Below are 14,270 nucleotides of genomic sequence, written 5' to 3'. Positions count from 1 at the left end.
TATCTTCTCTGGTTGGCTACAATTTGGACATGTAATCCTTCCTTTACACAGAGCACAGCTGAGACTAGGTTGGAGGCATTTAAATAAGACTTTATTAAAGACATGGGATTGCACAAAGGAGATAAACACAGAAAAGAATGTGAAACTGGATGATCATATTTACAAAATGCTTTTATTCGTTTTAAGCTTGGAGTTTGTGATGGAGAGACCTCTTTCCTTGTGGCACTTCTTGTGGAAGAAGACCCACTTCTTTGTGGCAGAAGCCAGGCTTACTCTTTTTTTGGTCAGGAGTGCTTCAAATTACTATATTTTCCCTAGATCCATGGCTAAGACAGGGCATCCCAGAGAAATGTTTTAGGTTTTTGACCTTTATTCTCTTAGGGAGACTTCGCCAGTGTCGGATTGTGGTCTTACCTGAAGCATCCCTGTAGAACAATTATAATGCCACGACTTGACATATTTTCTCTTCTGGTTTTCATTGTATTCTTTGGTAGTGTGCTAACTGGACTACGTTAATTTAAGGAATTAACGCCCTCCAATAAGATAAAAGCACCTTCAGTAAAGCACGTAGTAGGCGCTACCTTCTTCACGGCCTTTCTAAACTGTGACCCCAGCCATTCCTATTGCCTCTCATCCTTTAACAGCAACGTTAGCTTTTCAAGGTCATTTGCTCAGTAAGTATTTATTGAATGGTTGAAGACATACATTTTTTTTTTCTAAAGTTTTACCGTCTGAAATAATGCTGCAATTAGTATCTTCATGCAATAAAGCCACAGTATAGGGTCTCACAAGTGAAGTAGTCAAAGGACATGGATGTTTTGGTGATTTTCATGGCATATTTCCAAATTGCTGTTCAGAGTGATTGGCCTGCTTAGAATCTCATCAGCAATGTGAGAGTGTGCCTATTGCACAGTCTCTTATCAGTCCCGGGTGGTATTAAAAATACTGGCCTTTCAGTTGTGCTTCATGGAGAACTAGATGCTCCTTCAAGCTTCCTGAAAATTCCCTAAAGGATGAAGAACTCGGGAATAAGCCAGTCTTCATGGCCCACCCTTCCAGATATGGTGGATGAAACCCATTTGCTTGGGCTTCTTAATAATATTGTGTTTGAACAAAGAAAGTCTTGTTTTTTAAAAAAGAAAAATGGGAAAAGGATTATGTAATTTTACATATAATTTTATAGACCAGAAAAAAAACTTTTTTAAATTTCTTTGTTAAGAGTACTGGCAAGGTGGGATACTTTTTTAGCTGTATTTCCTTTTTAAAATGTCTCTCCTGAGTCTTTTACTCATTTATTTATTTGGCACATGTTTTATCTTATCCATTTGAGCTATCATTTCATATAATAAAGGTATTAATAGTTTGTCATATTTGCTACAAATCTTTTCTCAAGATGTTTCCCTTTGAATTTTCTTTTTGTAAAGTGAAATATCCTTTTCACCTCTCAATTTGTAATGCACTAATTTTGGGAAAATACTATAGCTGCAAAGAATTTGAGAGCGCTGAGAATTGAAAGCAGAGTTGCTGATTGCTTTTAGTTAATTAAATATTTTAATACTTAACTAAAGCTCTTTGAAGAAAAGATAGTGTTTGTGAAATAATCTCTAAGCACTTGCCTGAAGGCAAATTGAGGAAGAGAGAGGGAAATAAATACAGTTTTTCCCAAAGGAAAACTTAATAATTTTTTTGAGCAGACATGCATTGTATTACCTAATCCCCTTCACACAGAATGAGTTCAAGCAGCTCTTGGCATTAAAGACTAGGAAACGGAGAAAGTCATTCTGTTATGACATCTTATCCCTTCAAGGAGATGTTGCTTTTTTGCTGTTCAATATTCATTCCTTTCAGTGAACTGCTGAAAGAAACGGGCAGTGGCTGCTGTGCAGCCAGCACAGCAGTGGATTCAGGTAGGGCCAGAGAGTGAACAAGTGATGTGGTCCACACCCTAAAGAATTAAAATTGAATGTCTCATAAGCCATGGTTTGAAGCCCCATAGACATTTATTTAAAATAAATCCTTAAGTGAAAGCAAAACCACATATTCTCTAAATGTATGCAGACTTGGTGCAGATTTACCTGCAGGCAAAAGTTTCAGTTTGTGTTGAGTGCTTACATGTGGTTGCATAAAAACGCTCTAGGGTTGGCTTTTTCCCTGACTCGAAGCATTTATCGACACCCCACCCAACCCAGTCTTTTTCTCTTTCGCAAAACTCCAGTTACAAAAGTTCCTTTGGCGTAAACTTTGGATGTGCCTCAAACTGCTGGCAACAGCACTATCCTTAAAAAAAGTGGAAGTTCTGGCTCCTTTCAGTCGCAGAGGGATGGGGTCATTAATCTCTTCCCAGAAGCTCTTCCTCACTTTCCAGTCTTCCAAGTTGTCTTTCATTCTGATTGGGTCTAGCTCTGTATTCTTCTCATGTTAATGCTGCATTTAATGCTGATAGAGGAGGAATGTAGCGGAACTCTAGATGTCACTGATCCTCTGGGGGACTCCTGCTGCACAGTTTATTTTGTTTAAATAACTCTGCCTAGGGCACTTGATAATTAGCTGTACCAAGGGATATATCTGGGGATAGGATCTTATACGTCACTCATTCATTCACTCATTTATTCATTCAAGTGATATTGTAGATTTGGGTATACAGGGACACACAAGATAAACAAGACTTTTTTTCTATGGAACTTACACTCTAGTTTAGAGAGAGAGAAAATAAACCAGCAAACACATGAAGAAAAGTAATTACAGGCAATGACTAGTACTATGAAGAAACAAAACAGATTGAGGTGATGGAGAGTGAGGGGTGGTGAGTGGGACGTTGCTAATTAGACTGAGTGGTCAGGGAAGACTTCCCTGAAATGGTGACTTATGAGCTGAGGAACTGATACAAGTGGGATCCAGCCGTGGAAAAGCTGAGGGGATTGCAGTTGCAACAGAATAACCTGAAAATGAAGAAGCCCATAGAGGACACAGCCTGAATGTTTGAAGAGAAGGAGAGTGTGGCTGGGCCATCCATTGGCCAGATCTTGTACGGCTCAGTAGACCATGGAGGAGAAGTTTGGATTTTGTTCCCATCAAAGCATTTGGAAAAAGATGAAGACAAACTGGAAAAACGATACCAGTTTGGGATCTATTTTGAAGCAAAGATAATAAGCCTTACTAACTGAGGGATAGGGAGTAAAGGATCAGATAGAATCAAGGATGAGTCACAGGTTTTTGGTTCAAACATCTAGGTAAAATTGTGAAGCATTTGCAGAGATAAGGAAAACTGAGATTTGAAGAATGAAAATTAAATTTCTTTAGGACTTGTTAAGTTTGGTGCGTTAATTAGGCATCCAGGTGAAGAAGTAAAATAAGCAGCTGGACATAGGATTCTGGAGCCCAAAGCGTACAGAGGTTGGGACCTAATTAACAAAGCAAAGACCTGTGTTATCATACACATGTATGATACTATTTTTCAAGTTAATATTATGGTTTATCATTTAGGCTATATAGTTTGTCTATAGCTCTCAATGTGGAATACCTACATTTTGACATTCTCAAGGCATAGCCTATACTTTTTAATATATGTATTTTAGTATATATATTTTCTGTATATCATATCCCTTTTCTTTATTCTGTTTTCTTAAAAGCTAAGAAATTCACTAGGAGCCAGACAGTATTCTTATGATTTTGTACACTTTTGTTAAAGTATATTAAAACTTTGACAAAATGGGTTTACTCAACTCCCTTTATGAAAAGAGAAACATTTTAAAGTACCTGGATATTTGATAAATATTTATTAAATATTTTTCATTAAAAGCTATACAAGTTGTACTAAATTATTCCCTAGTAATGTTTAGATAATCCAGCAGTGAATGCCTAGGTGTTTGCTGGGTTCCTTTTTTTATTTTTAAGATTTTTTTCATTTTTCCTTTTTCTCCCCAAAGCCCCCTGGTACATAGTTGTATATATTGTTTTAGTTCTGGGTCCTTCTAGTTGTAGCATGTGGGATGCCACCTCACCATGGCTTGATGAGCAGTGCCATGTCCGTGCCCAGGATCCGAAGGGGCGAAACCCGGGGCTGCCCAAGTGGAGTGCGAGAACTTAACCACTCCGCCACGGGGGCCAGGCCCCTTCTGGGTTCTTTTTTGAAGGTAACAAAATGAAAATGTTGAATGACAAGAATCAAATGATGGTTCTGTGAGATTTTTTTTAAGACCTCAGTTTGAAAGTGCACCTACTTTGCTTTCTCCAAAGAAAGCCCATCATTTCTTTCAAGCTTTAAGAGTTTCCCTTGTCATATTTAGAGAAGATGTGAGGATGAGGAAGGTGCAGCGGTACCAGAGAATAAGATTGCAGTGGGGAGGCTAAATGATGCTGACTTGATCAACATCTCCTGAGCTTGTTTGTTTTACCAGTTATGTTTTGAATGAGTCTGAAGACGGTCACAGGCTAAATGCATTGGCATTACCTTGTCCCTGGTTCAGTGCATTGCTGTTTATTCTTTTTGTCCTATTGAAACTAGATATATAAAAATTTGTTCTTTTATCATGTTTTCATTTTCTTAGTTTCTATATAACTTCAAGTGTTTTACTGTTGTGTTTTCCCCATTCCACATCTTGTAAAAGATGCAGTTTATCAAAGCATTAAGCTTTGGAAACTTTTCTCATCATGCTTAGTAACCTCTAAAGAATGACATTTTTAAATTAATGTGAACTTTAATTGTTATTAATATATTCTGATTTAGTTTCATTGCCATTTTCTTCTCTGCAACGCTCAAAACAATTGATTTTATCTCTAAAGCCTAGTTGTTTTAAGATATTTATACATTTTTTATTATTTCTTTTCCCCAAACATTAGAAGCATATTATTATATGGTTGAAAAATCGCCTCTTTTTTAAAACCAGGTTTTTCTTAAATAAACCAAAAATATGTTTAATATTCTCATACTAGATATGAAAGCAATTAGAAAAGTTGGCAAGGGACCAGAACCTCCTTTTCTGCTTAGAAACAACAAATATAGAAATATGAGGGACTAAAATAAGAAATATCTATTAGCAGCCTAATGCTAATAGAATTAGAATGGAATTAATGAATATTTTGGAATGTTTTAGAACTGTGTATATATTAAAGGCTTTTAATAAGTGCTAATTTTGGTACTTGATTTATAGTTCATGGGTAGTGGTGCATATAAAATATACATCTTTTTCTGTCTCTCTGCTTATACCATTCATGCTGTCATTTCCATTAAGAACACACATATCCCTTATTTATTAAATTTCCCAACAAATTTAGCTTTACATAGAAAGTCATCAGAGAGTGCATTGGCTGTGGAATCAAAAGACATGGGCTCAGTTTCAAGTTCTTGTTGAATGGCTTTCTGCTGGTCACTTCTCCTCTTTGAGCCATAGTTCCTGTCTTTATAAAAAATAGGTAACAATACCTACTTCTCCTAATTTGGCCTTTGATTCTCACAATCTAGTTATGAGTAAAAAAATGTGAAACTGGGAATCCCAATGCAAATGGAAGGATTTTATTTTTAAAGGGAATGTACTAATGTTTTCCACCAATGTCATTATAAAATTAGTGTAATTTTTGTGAGTGTTGAAAAATAATTGGTCTTTGACTAATAAAAATCTTACATTGATTGCAAAAGTCCACTTAAATATATCATGATAATTTTAAAATAGAATTTTAATCATATTAAAATATTAACAATTTTATGATATTATACTTATCACAAATTAAAACACTAGAAATAAACATATGAAATTAGAAACCCTGAAAATATTATGCCTGTTTCCTCTTGGGTAATATACTGTTGTTACTATAAATGTGGTATGTTAGTAAGGTTTTCCTACATTCCAAATTGATTTAACATTTTAAAATTTACATCCAAAATTACTTATTTTATCATTCATTTGCTATTTTTCACATTGCCTATTCCTTTAATAGTCTGTTCCTGACATCCTTGCTTTGGACACATAAAGTCAATGTCAGAAATGGTCAGTCTTGTCACTCTTTACTCTGCAGTGAGCGCTTACTAGCAAATACGAGAATTTCCAGCAAATGATTAATGACTAGAATTTTCCAGTAGATCATTTTATTCCCAATGGAAAAAAAATAGTGAATTTAGATGAAAAAGATCAAGGATCTAATTCGAGCTTTTCCATGAATTCACCATGTGACGTCAGCCAAGTCACTTAATTTGTTTGCCCCTTGGAGTCTGGGAGCTTGAAAATTCAAACCTTACTTCCATGTCTTACAAACTCTGTGATCTTGAGCAAATTATCTTGCTTTTCTGAGCAGCCCTCACCCCAGTTTTTCATTTATAAAATGAGTATAATAACAATTACATCTAGAGTTCATATAAGGATTAATTAGTTAAGTGTAGAAATTCAAATGGAAACAGATTGACCACAATGTTGGGTGCTCTCTAGAAAAGGAGACTTAAGTCTTCTCCCAAGGGGCCTTACAAGATGGTTTTTGTTATCATAGTGACTATGCCAACATTGAAGATCTAGTCTCCAGCCTGATAGGTTCAGAGCCCCATTTGTCAGTTCAAGTCTTTAGGTTAGACTCGCATAAGCCAGGCTCAAGAATGCCAGTTTATAGCTTTCACTTGTTTCCATTGCTAGATCTTCCTCAGTCTTCCTGACCCAGTTGTTGGGACACTTCTGTGCTCATGACCAGCACAATCTTTGCCTGGTCCCCGACCTGCAAGGAAGCTGAATTATAATCAGAAAGTCAGAGTTCCTGGGGAGGACAGAGTCCATTGAGGGAGTGTGGATAAATCAAAGGTTCACATCATGGCGTGGAAGGATTCAGGCCGTTGCTGCATCCACCTCACAGCAGAAATGATCTTGCCATCGGGCCCTTGCACTTTTCAGAACACTGCGTTGATGAATTGTAGTCGTCACGGCTCAGGTGACCCTTTTTCTGGGCTTCCAGGGAAGGTCAACCTCCCTTCACATCTACGCAGCCTTTTTTTCAGGCGAGTGAACACAGTCGTTCAGGTTAGAGGCCGGTCTTACAGACTCTTGGAGCTGATCTTTCTCTGCAGGGCGACTTTGAAATGTCTGCTCTGAAGCATTGCTTTCCTTCCACTGTCAGTTCTCTCAAGCGCTGCCAGGATGGAAAGCACCTACTGAGACTGAGTGGTTTGTAAATGGCAATCCCTATTCCTGTGATATCTAGAAAATGAGTTTGAAATAAGCCCACAATGTGGTTGCTTTCTGCTGTCACACTTGACATCACAGAGGTCTTTTCAAGCTATTATTTATGACTGAAAATGGTTTTTTGAACTGACGGCTGTCATCTCTAAAACTATGGCCTGCGCAGACTCAGGCTGGAGAGGCAACATGACAAAGGCTTTTAGGGGCAGCTGGACTGTCTCAGCTTTGCAGGCCTCTTCTTTTAAATACTCTCCCGTCTTTTCTCAAAAGAGGCCCCCACCGCCCCCCGACCATTCCTTTCCTGCTTCAGTGCAAGAAGGTCTGTCTGCTTTTCTGCCCGAGGATTCTCTGACATCCTGTTTGCATTTAGTGTTACTTTGTACCTGTTCTGTAATACCCACTTGACTTGCTGCAGATATTTTTTCCGTGTATAATATTGGAGTGCTTGTGAAGGAAACAAACTGTTGGAATCTGTAATTATTCTTATTATTACATGGGGTATGCTGGTGTGACACGTGTGCATGTGTAATTATCAGTGGGTTTTAGGAAGAAGAGGTCTTATGTTAAATTGAATCAAGATGGAAGAATCATAATCCCTAAAATGTCTTGTTAGATATTTTAGGTGATGCTTTAGGAATTAGACCAGATTTTTGTTTTGTACCTAAAGCAACCAATTACCCAGGGCTTAAGGCAGAAATGATTTGCCCCTTTGTTTTCATTATGAATTTCTGTTTTATTCTGTCTCTCCATCGATCAACAGTCTTTGTGTCCTGAGAAATCAAGGTTGGTAAAAAATTACCTGTATTTAAACAGAACCTCCAGAGTTTCACATTTCATATGGTATAAAGAGGCTATTCAGCCTGGGTGTATTTTAGATTCTCTGAGTAGGATTAAGCACATGTTCTGGAAGAAAGAGCCTTTTTTTCTAGGAGGGCATTGTTAGAGGGCTGCCTATTTCAGAAAATGAATGAATAAATCTGTGACTTGGTAGGAGGTAACCCTAGTTCAACCACTGCCTGGCGTATGGCAGTTCACCAGACACTGCTGGAAAATAGCTCCAGAAGAACCTTTTGAAGAAACAAGAGCCTTTTTCAACTTGATGTGACTTCTTTACTGATATCATCACGCCAATTTGATGCGTGCCGCTGAAAGCCAGGGGGAGACTGGTCCACTGAAATCCAAGATCTTGGGATCTCTATATTAAAAGCGCTGACCCATTCAGCAAATTCTCTTTTAAATTTTGAATGAGATTTTACGGCTGAAGATGAAATGAGTACTTTCTGTATATCATAAAATGGCTTACTCTGTGTGTGTGTGTGCGAGCGTGTAAACATTTAAGCACTAACTACTGAATTAGAGACTCATGTTTTGATTGCTTCCTATGACAGAAATCATGGGGAGAGGCTTGGAAAAATAGAGCATGGGCTTTTGAGGGGTTTTGGAGCTGGTTTTCTCCCTCCTCTCCTTCTTGGCTTCTTTTCTTCCCTCTCTCCTCCCCTCCCTCCTTCTTTCTCTGTCTTCCTTCAACCTGCCTTTCCTCCCTTTCTTTCTTCTTTCCACCAATGTGTTGTGAACATCTCTTATGCACCAGGCACTATCCTAGGCAATGGGGTACAGCAGAGGCAGAACAGGCAGCAGTCTCTGCCCACATAGCATGTACATTTTAATGAGTTCGAATTCTGTCTATTTAGTATGTGACATTGGACCTGAACTTGATTACCGCAAGGTGCAAAATGAGATGAGGATAATGTTTCTTATTTTATAGAATTATCATGGTGATTAAAATGAGATAACACTATAACCTGGACATGGGACTCAAACATATTTACTCCCTTCGCTTCTCCTGATTTGGCTGCAAATGTGTCTCTTGTTCCCATCCAGCACTCTCTGGGTTTCCATATTTGCCCCCTTTCTCAGTCTCTCTCTACCTTGGTTCCTGTTTGTATGTCTCTATTTGCATGTTCTCTCTTTTTGAGGGTCTCAATACCTGTGTCTCTGTGTGCAACGGTGTCTCTGTATTTGTGTCTCTATGTGTGCGCCCCCTCTTTTTTTGAGTATGCCTCTCTGTGTCTAGCTTATGTCTTTTTTTGCCTTTCTTTCGGCGTGTGTGTGTATCTGTATGTGTGAGTGAGAGAGAGAGAGAGAGAGGGAGAGGGAGACAGTCTCTCTGTGTGCACGTGTCTTTGTATCTCACTCTCAGAGTGCGGGTCTCTATCTCTGTGTGAGTGTGTGTCACTTTGCATCCCTGTGTGAGTGTGTGTGTCTCTCTGCATTTCTCTGTGTTTGTCTCGCAGTGTGGGTCTCTCTCTGTCTCTGCATATGTCACTCTATGTTTCTATCTATCTCTGTTTCACTCTGCCTCTTTCTCTATTTTGCTGATATTCTCCCCCCAACCCCTTCCCTGGCTCTCTGTCTTGTTCTCTGTCTCACTCTCCCTGTCTCTCTCTCTCTCTCTTCTCTTGCTCTGTGTGTCTCTTGCTTTCTTTCTCTGTAGGTCTCTCACTTTCTTTCACTTCCACTCTCTGTCTTTCCCGCTTTCTATCTGTCTGTCTGTCTCTCGTGCTTTCTGACTCTCTCCATCTCTTTGTCTTTCTCTGTCTCTTAGTCTCGGCCACTCTATGTCTTTCTCTTGTGTATGTATATATGTAGGTGTTACATATTCATTCATTTGATTGTACTTGTATTTGCACATGCTCTCCTCTTCTTTTTCCAACATAGCTTAGATATCCAGTGATATTTAGGTAGTAACCTCATGTCTCAGAAAGAATGAAAAGGAACAGGAATTTGTTCTAAAGAAGCCTTGAGGGGACTTATGGACGGAGAAGGGGATTTTTTAACTTATAGATGGGCATTAGGAAGATTTGGTTGTATTTTAGATGATATACTGCTAGTTTCACAGCAGCTTCAAAAGGGACACATATAAAACCAAATATAATTAGCAACCCCAGACCCTCCTCTCAATTTCTGTATATTCCAGGGTCACTTTTTAAGCCTCCCTTTGCTAATCCTGACGATTTTTTCTTCCTCACAGTTGTCATTCTGCTGACCCTCCTTTTCTATTTCCCTGACCACAAGATGCGTTCTTCCATCATCATCTTTTATCTGGACCACTTCACCTGCTATCCTTGACCCCTACCAACCTGCCAGTTGGTGCCGGGTTAATGTTATTACGTCAGGCTCTGCTCGATGCCCTCCCTTGGTTTCCAGTCATTTTTCGGCGTCACCGAGAGCTACACAACATCAGTAGCAGGATAGGCTTTTTAAGAAGGCTCATCTGACCAATATTTTACTCACCTACCATATGCTTAATGTGCATCAGAAGCTATTCTCTCACTTTACAAATAAAACCAACTCCCAGTTATGTCCAATGACATAAAGCCCTTCCTAAGAAAGAAACATAAAATGAACATACATGGGAATCTGGATGAGGTAGCTTAATGAACCAATATTTGTGGCACCAATGTATTATCCAACTAACCAGATGGTGCTTGACTTGTGTTAACATTAAGAAGTTGTTGCTTTTTTGACTTTATTTATAATTTAGGACAGGGTCAGCAAGCTTTTTCTGTAAAGCACTAGATTAGTAAATATTTTAGGCTTTGTGGATCATACTGTCTCTATCACAGCTACTTCATTCTGCCTCTGTATTGCAAAAGCAGCAATAGACAATCCATATAAATGGGTGTGGCTGTGTTCTAATAAAACTTTATTTACAAGAACAGGAGATAGGCTGGATTTGACCCCTGCAAGATGCAGTTTGCTAACCCTCAATTTAGACTTTATGCTAATACTTATTGTAGATCTCTTTTAGGTAAAATTTTCATTCCTGTGCATACTAGTTTTTTAAGCTTCTGTTTGTTTATATTTTTCTCTCTCTTCATATATGTATATATGAGTGTGTGTGTGCATGGCAAAAATAACTATATCTTTTGGGCTTGCTACAGGACTTCATATAATTTTTACATTATTATTATAAATAAATCATATTGTTTTCATGCTCATGATTTGAATCAGCAAACAAAAATCTGAATGATGTCATTGGTAGCTTTGATAATTATCTCAATAAACTGTAAAATAACTAATTTATATCACTTATTTCAGTTCTCTCTTTATGTTTTACTCTTATTTTTAGATTCTCAGTTATGTTTTAAAGGAAAATTTTAAAGAATTGTTTAAAAGTATTTTGTGTTCATGTGCTTACTGAATCAGATTAAAATTTTAGACATTTATTAATTGAGGAGCTTCTATTTGCAAGGCTTTGGATAAGTACAGTTGAATAAATTTAAAATTAAATTTTCATGAAGTCTAAATTGGCCATGAGTGAGACAAATCATTATATGAAATTTAGAACATTATACCTTTCTCACAAGTAAATTCTAGATGAATATAGTAGTTAAATGTAAAGAAGAAAATAATCTTTCAATTTTTTTGGCTATGGATGGGTACAGAGACTTTTTATCATAAATTAAGTAGAAATATTAACAAGAGAAGAGAATAATATATTTAATTATAAAAATTAAGACATTGAATAAAAATATTAAAAATAAAAATTAAATTGAAACAAATACTATTGAAACAAAGTATTAATCTTATTAATATATTACTATATGACAAGCATTCAACTTGCCTAAAATCAAAGAAAAACAAACTAAATACAAAGAACAAATAAGCCAGATTTTCTTTATCAAATTGACAATATTTTAAATTAAATGAAAATCCTTAGTTCTAGTGCAGTGAGGAGGTATGATGCAAATAGGATGTCCTTTTTATACAACAATTTGGCAACAGTCATAAAAATATTTACAACTATTGGCTTCTTCCAGGAATCTGTCCTAATGAGATGCAAAGATTTATAGATAAGATATTCACTTGAATCTTTAAAACAATGAATCTTTTTTTTTTAAATTGAGTTAATGCTAGGTTACAATCTTGTGAAATTTCAGTTGTACATTAACGTTAAAACAATGAATCTTTAAATGATCTTTTTCTTTAAAAATCTTTAAAAACAATGTGGCTATCCAAAAATAGGTGATAGCAAATAAATTGTGGTATAATTGTACAATAATTATATAAACATGAAAAATCATATTTTTGAAAGATAAGCGCTAATAGGTCAGAACCATGTTCAGAATATAATATATTAATAAACTAGAATATATAGTTCTATACAAAGTGTGACTTTTCATTATAACTAACTTTTCATGTATATATATATATAGATATATGAAAATAGTAATGTTGATGTCACAGGATTACAGGTTATTTTTATTTCTTTTTTTATTTTTTTATACTTTCTAAATTTTCCAGCATGTGCATGCATTTCAACATCAGAAGAAACAGACATTCTCTTTTTCCTCGTACTCCTCAAAGCATGATCTTCTGAGTTTTCTTTCAAAGGAGAAGAAGACAGAGTAAAGATATCTTGAGAGTTAAATAATGAATTTGATATTTCTAAACAGAAACCTTATCCTAGTTTTGATAATTTGATTTTCTATATCAATGGAATCATTTTGGATGAATATTTATTCTTATTCAGTAAGCTTGTACAGCTATAGCCCACACAAGTTAAAGTCTATGGAATTTAGTTTATAAACCAGCTTCCTACTGGTTTCTGGAATGTGCCAACACATTTTGTAAACAGTGATACTTGCTAAAACTCATCTCTCACCTGAAAAGCATCCAAGAATTTTGCAATAGAAAAGAGTGTGCTCTGTTCAAGCACAATAAATCCTAAGATTTGCGGCGCTACTGTTTTATATAGGAGAATGGCAGTGGAATTTCCAAGAGCTAGTTCCATACCAGGTAGGCAATATCTGACATGCCCACAGGTGAGAACCGGGGCAGAACTGCCCAGGGTTATATTTAGTGGTAGAAAAGAATCCTGTTTGGGAAGGAGCTGCTCTTATCTGAGTGACTTCTTTTCTGTATCTGCAGAGTATTTACCTTAAACCCTATTGATGTGGGCCTAAGGTAATCAGCAAGGCAGAGTGTCATTTCTGATGTATCCACAGTCTTGGCTGTCTCTTAATTTTTTTTGTTTTTTTTGAGTAAGATTAGCCCTGAGCTAACATCCTCCTCTTTTTGCTGAGGAAAATTGTCCCTGAGCTAACATCTGTACCCATCTTCCTCCATTTTATATGTGGGGCGCCTGCCTCAGCATGGCTTGACAAGCAGTGTACAGGTCTGCGCCCAGGATCCAGACCAGAGAACCCCGGGCCACTGGAGTGGAGCATGCAAACTTAACCGCTATGCCACTGGGCTAGCCCCCTGTCTCTTATTTGTTTTAATATAGTTTTTATTTTATCAATTTGGTACTTTTATGACTTTCAAAAATAAAATAGTACTCTCAAGATAAACAGTACCCTCCTGTTATCAATACTTAATCTCTAGAGGTCAACATTTTTAATTATTTTAAGATATTTTTGGTTATCATTTACTTCTATATTTCTCAATAGAATATATATGTTACTAATTCTCAATTTTTCAGTTTTAACTATCACTTACCTGGCTTCCTACTCATATTCACACATATTTCTTCTCCCTCTAAGGCACCAATATAATTATGAAAATTTGCAAATATTTTGATTATCCGTTTTTAGAATTATAAAGAAATTATAATATATAATTTTATTCATAGCTAATATACATAATGTATTGCAAATATAATTACAATTTGTTTTTTTTCCACTTTTTATTCCTGATAATAATTGCCTTCTTTTATCTAGCTTTCTAAATGCCTGTCACTAATCCTTCTCAAACGCTCCATCATAGCTGAAATTTCTCAGTACGATTTAACAAACACTTCAAGTATTTTTACTCAATTTTATTTATTTTTTTCTTGAAGACATTTGCCCTGGATATCTTCAAGAATCAGTCATTGTCCTACCAAATGTGAACAATATTCTGGTTTCTCTCAATATAGATTAGTTTTGCTCTGAGATCAGAGCAGAACAATTTAGTGATCTCACCAACTGGTATTCAGACTTTCATTTAACTCTACTATTTCCAGTAGATTTCCTCAACCCAAACTGGCAGCTGTCTGGTTGGACTTCTCCAGAGAGTAAGTCTCCAGTATTTGGCTGAAGTGTAGCAAAGGCAGACTCCCAGATGCATCAT

General features: G+C 36.6%; 1 protein-coding gene across 2 annotated transcripts in view; it reads left to right on the top strand.

Moving 5' to 3' along the window:
* The window catches only part of SLC27A6 (solute carrier family 27 member 6), a 59,301-nt gene that overhangs the window by 22,655 nt on the left and 22,376 nt on the right, over positions 1-14,270 (top strand). The window lies entirely within an intron of this gene.

This window comes from Equus caballus, chromosome 14 (genome assembly GCF_041296265.1).
Source record: "Equus caballus isolate H_3958 breed thoroughbred chromosome 14, TB-T2T, whole genome shotgun sequence".
NCBI classification, from domain to species: Eukaryota; Metazoa; Chordata; class Mammalia; order Perissodactyla; family Equidae; genus Equus; species Equus caballus.
This window is presented reverse-complemented; position numbering and strand designations above follow the sequence as displayed.